Genomic DNA, 6,000 nt, shown 5'->3' on the forward strand with positions numbered 1-6,000 from the left:
TTCACATTGAAAGGAGCCAGTTGAGGTGGCTCGGGCATCTGAGAAGGATGCATCCTGGACGCCCCCTGGGTGAGGTGTTCCAGGCATGTCCCACCGGGAGGAGGCCCCGGGGTAGACCCAGGACACGCTGGAGAGATTATATCTCTCGGCTAGCCTGGGAACGCCTTGGTGTTCCCCCGGACAAGCTGGAGGAGGTGGCTGGGGAGAGGGAGGTCTGGGCTTCTCTGCTTGGGCTGCTGCCCCCGCGACCCGGCCCCGGATAAGCGGAAGAAAATGGATGGATGGATGGATGGATGGATGGATGGATGGATGGATGAAGTTGGGCTAGCTGGTATATAATGATGTGCTACGTGATCGCTAATGACACAGCTATGTTAGCATAACATAAACACAGTGAAGCTGGAAGATCAATGCTAACTTTATTCCACTCGTCAGCGGAAGAGTTCCCGATGGTTAGGGACAAATGCAATGGAGGATGCAACGCAGGATGCTGTAAACGGACCAAACTTCAGTCAGGAGAACAACTGAGATAATCCATCCACAATATGAGGTTAGTCATTAATATACTGCAACAACATGTGAATAGAGCAGCTGTGATAGAATACAGCATTAATGAATCAATGGTACGGAAGTGGAGGAAGCAAGAAGAATCAGTTGAGGAAAGTTTGACTGTTTTGTTTTGCTTTATGCGCCTTATGGTCCGAAAAATACGGTAACAAAAATATAAACAGATTTTTAAAAACTTTATGTCCTAATTTCAAAATGTGGACAGAACCAGGTTGGGAAAGAAATATTCTCTGCTGGTAAAATACTTCATTTAGTATTTTGTAGACAAGAACGTATTGCACATTACTGCGCACTACAGGTGGGCGGATAGATCCAAACACCGATAGTATCGATACCAACATCAGTACCAGTACTGGATCGATACCAGTGTGATGGGATCAATACTTGTTTCCTTCATATTCAGTATGCAACCCGCTGAGTTGTGCTGGGTATTTTGGGGGGAGTGAAAACATACCTCAAACATGCACTTAAAAAATATCTGAATCTTTCTGTGATCGCTGAGTCTATTTTTCAAATTTATAAATTGATGATGATCCATCTCATAAGTCACGACACACTGCTCGTCCCTCAGCTGCCTTTATAAAGTATTGGTGTTGGCAATACTGAACCTGTATTTACTTGGATGCACACCAAAGATTGCAGTATTGCACGCCACTACTGAGCACAAACTGGAGGTCAAACAACAACCACTGAAACAGACGACAGGAAATCATCAGCTATCCAAATTGATCACTTAAATTGAAGATTGTCATTCTCCTAGCTCAAGTGCTAGTCTTTCAGTTTCATGAATTCATTGTTTCATCAGCAGAGAAAAAAAGTACTTCACCTCTCCTCTCTAATGGAAAAGTACAAAGAAGCAGAAATCTGAATCACACAAAGGGTAGCATATATATATATATATATATATATACATATATATTTTTTTTTTTTTAAACTTGTTGCCAAGCCTTATGTATGCATTGATGCTGGTCCAAGTACACATTTTGGAAAGAGAATATATTCAAAGTGATGGGAGTTTCACCTCTGTAGTCGTAGAAGCTCGCTGATGAGGCCAAACACTGCATGTTTTATGTTTTCATCATCTTTCATACGATATTTTCTTTGCTATTCATACCACCCAGGTATTAGGCTCTTGGGAAAAACACTACTTTTCTTCTGAGCCACTGTCGACATTATCAGATATTGTGTACTGTATGTTTTTATAGTAGCCACACAATTTGCTTGCTCTACTTTCCCTGAAAACAGTCTCAGTGTTGGAAAACAGAATTCGCTTTGGAGTTCATTATACCGTCAATGAGAGTAGACGTTTGAAGAGGCATTTCCGTCTAGCATATGAAAAAGAAAAAAGCATAGAAACTAGGATGCACTGCCTCTGTTTTTTTTAAAGCAAAATAAGCACTTAAATTTTAGGAAGCTTCTAAACAAGACATAAATATTATTAAGCAGAGCAGTTTTCAAAGTGTGGCTGTGAGTACGCAGGAACAAGTGAAGAACTGCACAGTTTGGGTGTAATTCATTCAAAGTTGTAACATTTTTCCAAGATAAACGGTCCACTGTTGTGCCGATTCTGAAAATAAATGTCTTTGCTGTACTACATTTGATTGTGTGTGTGCATGCGTTACATACAGTTCAGCATTTTTATGGAGTGGCTGCTTTAATGCACACAATCTGCATGACTTGGACCCACTCACTCCTATCAGCAAGAGAAGATAAAGCTGAAGTTGTTGGGTGCTCGCTGAGGCGCTAACTCTGCCACTTACTCTGATTCTCAGTACATTCACCCAGCTCACAACCTGCACCAATTATTCTAACTCACCACGCTTCATTCTGTGGATGAGCAGACGTGGGAGATATTTAGATATCTGTTTTGTCTTTGTGGTGAAATATATATATTATATAGTGATGTGAATGTTTGCCCATATTTGTCTGAAAGGGTAGCTACGCCCTAAACCTGATAACTGGTTGTGCCACCGCTGGCAGCAAGAACTGCAATCAAGTGTCTGGAATAACTGGTGGGTTATGTTTTGTAGATGTTTCATTGCTGCATGATGCCTGTGAACGCAGCATGAACCTTTACCCCTCTCCTAGCTCTCGAATCAGAGGTTGGTTAGAATCACGGGCATTTTCCCGATGGACCGACGCACTTCTGGGCCGATGGACTCTGCGCACCCGTTTTCATTGCTGACACTGTGATGCCCAATCAGATCTCTTAAGTGCGACCGTGTAGAAAAAGTTAAGTGTGGCAGAAGTGGCCAAAAGGTGGAGCTGAAAAGCTGCTGCTGCACCAGCTGTGGAGAAGTGAGGAAGAGACGGAGGAAGGTGAAATAAACATGATAAGGAAATAGATGGAGGAACATAATTAGCAAGAGAGAGATTCAAGGATTCAGGGGAAATGAATGGCTGCTTTGACCACGAGCCTCTGATGACAGCTATGACAGCTTTGAATTACTGTCACATGCTGCAGTGCAACTAAGGACTAACCCAACAACGACCTGAGGAAAACCTGCTTCAGTATCTATAATCAAAGTGAAATATATGCATATATATCATCTTACATATACGATCATGGTGGGCTGTCCTTCAGCCCAGCCCTAAGGGCTAAGTTGCAGTGACGTCACTGGTGAGTAGCGCTGTCTTTAAGCGTATTAATAGTTTTGTTGAGTTGCTATTTAAACTGGAGCAACATAGCTGGTGTTGAATCTTGTTGTTATAAGCAGTGTGTGGTAACGTGTTGTTTTCATTAAATGTTCTGAGGGATTTAAGTTGTCTTTGGTGCAGCTCTGTATTATATTCAGTTATTGTGTTTAATAACATTTTTAATTGATTAGCCACGCCTCTTCCTTTGTCAGTAATGAGCATCTGTGCATCTTTTCTAACTGGTAAAACCTTTGCACTGTTTAATGTAATATGCCCTGGGCTGTAACCCCACCCCCAGGTGGCGTTGTCGGTACCATTTTTAGTTATTTTCCTCCTCCTTCTCCCTGCCTGAGGGCTCTGACTCTTTTGCATCACTGTGGAGAATTTTTGGACACTTTTTCTTTGCAAAATTGGTTCAATTCAGCCACACTGGAGGGTTTTTCAGTACGAACACCCTTTTTAAGGTCGTGCCAAGGCAGTTTATCTGATTTGAGTCCGGACTTTAACTAACACAACGCAGCCCCAGACTGTCACACTACCACCACCGTGCCACGCTGTGTTATTCTGGTTTTATGGTCCCGCAAATGTCTCCATCCACGTACACTATTTCGATCGGACAGAGGGGGGGGAAGAGGAATTTTCACCTACATCAGATATGCTCCAGTGCAGTCTCCCAAGATCCTGAATGTTGATTGGTTGACAAGTAGGAAAAGTTTAAAAAGAATACAGCATGAAAAGCATAGACAGTGGCTGCAGTGACACTTGCTTGGTTTTCTGAAGTGCTGTTAGTTGTTTGTTTGTTTGTTTGTTTTTTGTATACTTTATTAATCCCCTGTAAGGTAATTACGCTCTGCATTTAATCTGTCCGATCATGGAAGGAGTTGCTGTAGAAGAAAGGAGACGGGGATTATTCCAGGGGGTCCAAACAAACAAAGTCCAGCTGGTGAGTGTGAATGTGAATATAGTTGCTCACTTGGAGCGCAGAGAGTTACTTTCTGAGTGAGAGGTTTGTTTTTCCACAGGAGAGGAGATCATCGGAGGGCGAGCAGGCTGGTGAGTAAGCGGGGTGAGTGTACCAGGGAGAGCCTCCAGGCGAGGTGGACCAGCTTGACAGAGACAGGTAAGTGATTTGAGTGGGTATTCCACACCTCAGCCACAGGAGTTCACACACACTGTGGAGACAGACAGTCTGGCAGAGACTGGCAGCTGGAGCTGGTCCTTGAATTCAGGTTGGTCGTGAGGCTGATGAAAACGAGGCGTGGAAAGTCTGTGCTCCACCCAAAAGCCTCTGCTTGGCTCCTCCTGGACTGTTACAGACTCCAAAACAAACTGAGCAGAAGTTGGTTTGTTTCAAAGACAGAAGAAATAAACTATATAAATCATGTCAAATTTTATTGTTAAAGTGAGAGTTAAATGGGAATAAAGCTCAGATATAAAGATCTCTACAGTCAAATTTCCATTTATTCCATTTTTTAAGAAGAAAGAATATTTGTGTGCATTTAAATCATTAACATGTGCAGTGGTTTGCAGGTGCAGCCTGCAACCCTGGTGACCTCTGGGATTTCAGGCTTGAATTAGAAACTTGTCCGCTCAGCCTTTCAGTCTGTCTCCAGCTAAATCTGTCAATTTGGCATGTGACTTTTTTCATTTCCTTTTGTTTCCTAAGCACACAATAATGTTAATGATGTAGCGTGACTACATTTACTGTTAGCCCTATGATGCCCTGTCCTGTCCAGGGTGTAACCCCCCCCCCCCCTTGTTTCCTCCTTTTGAGTGACAATTTCAAACTGTCCATTTATCCCAAACTGAGTCATTCGTTGAAAACATCAGCTAATAAATTGGTGTAGTTCTATGATATTTTGTGCTTCAATAAAGTGTCCGTTTAAAGTGGCACTCAGGTGTTATGGTGGACATAGGAGAGTCAGCTCAAGCTGAGATGCTCTTGTGAGTTCTGAGGTAACATTAAATCAGAGCAGTGAGGAGAGACACTCTTTAGAAAACACTTTACAATTCTAGGGGCGTCTGTGAGTGCTAGCTATGCAACAAGTGTCTTTTCTTGTGTTGGAGGCAGTGCAGCAACAGATGATGTGTGAACAGAGGCTGGCATGATCATTCCTCTGCGGTATCATCATGCTAAGTTCACCATTAATGCAATATATGTCTTCCAACAGTGTACACATTGTAAAGCTCAGGCTGTGTTTATATATCACATTCATAATCAGTACTTTCTGTATAACTCCAGAAACCACAGCAGTAAGCAACAAGGGCTTTTTAGGGTAAGTTAATGTTGTGTTGGTAATTTATGACTCCATTTTTGTGGCCTGTTTTGTCTAACACACAGTCAGCACACTCTCAGAAGATCTCACTTTTTGTTTTTGAGTCATAATAATAGATACTTTTGTAACTGTTCACATCAGGAAGGCTGACATATCTATGGTGCACTAGGCTGAAGAGCAGCTTTCAGTGAGGAAGCCTTGAAAAATAAAAACACTCCTTTCACCTCGGCAGAAAGTTTCTTTGGTGTCGTCTGTGTTTAACAGTCTCACCGAATAATGTTTGTAAGTACTGCTTTGATATTTGAGGGCTTATGTGAACATACACTGTGCCAGCACAGCCCTACACTAGCAGGGGTTAAGGAGCAATCAGAGCGCGAATCCTGCACATGTCAACTTTGACTCAGATGACGTTGGGATGAGAACAAAGCTAAAATGCACCACAAAGACAAGACCTGCAATTTGAGGCTGTTTATTCTTCAGCGGCTCTGTAGAATTGGAAGCAGCAATAATAGATAACTGA

At 42.5% G+C, this 6,000-nt stretch overlaps 1 long non-coding RNA gene across 1 annotated transcript; it reads left to right on the plus strand.

The window, feature by feature from the left end:
• Window positions 1-2,646: 2,646 nt before the first annotated feature.
• LOC106098080 (uncharacterized) lies at window positions 2,647-4,528 on the plus strand. Its single transcript, XR_001224172.3, has 3 exons — window positions 2,647-3,187; window positions 4,083-4,147; window positions 4,227-4,528. It is a non-coding gene; the product is annotated as an uncharacterized LOC106098080 (long non-coding RNA).
• The last annotated feature ends 1,472 nt before the right edge of the window (window positions 4,529-6,000 follow it).

Source organism: Oreochromis niloticus, linkage group LG16, assembly GCF_001858045.2.
Source record: "Oreochromis niloticus isolate F11D_XX linkage group LG16, O_niloticus_UMD_NMBU, whole genome shotgun sequence".
Lineage (NCBI taxonomy): Eukaryota > Metazoa > Chordata > Actinopteri > Cichliformes > Cichlidae > Oreochromis > Oreochromis niloticus.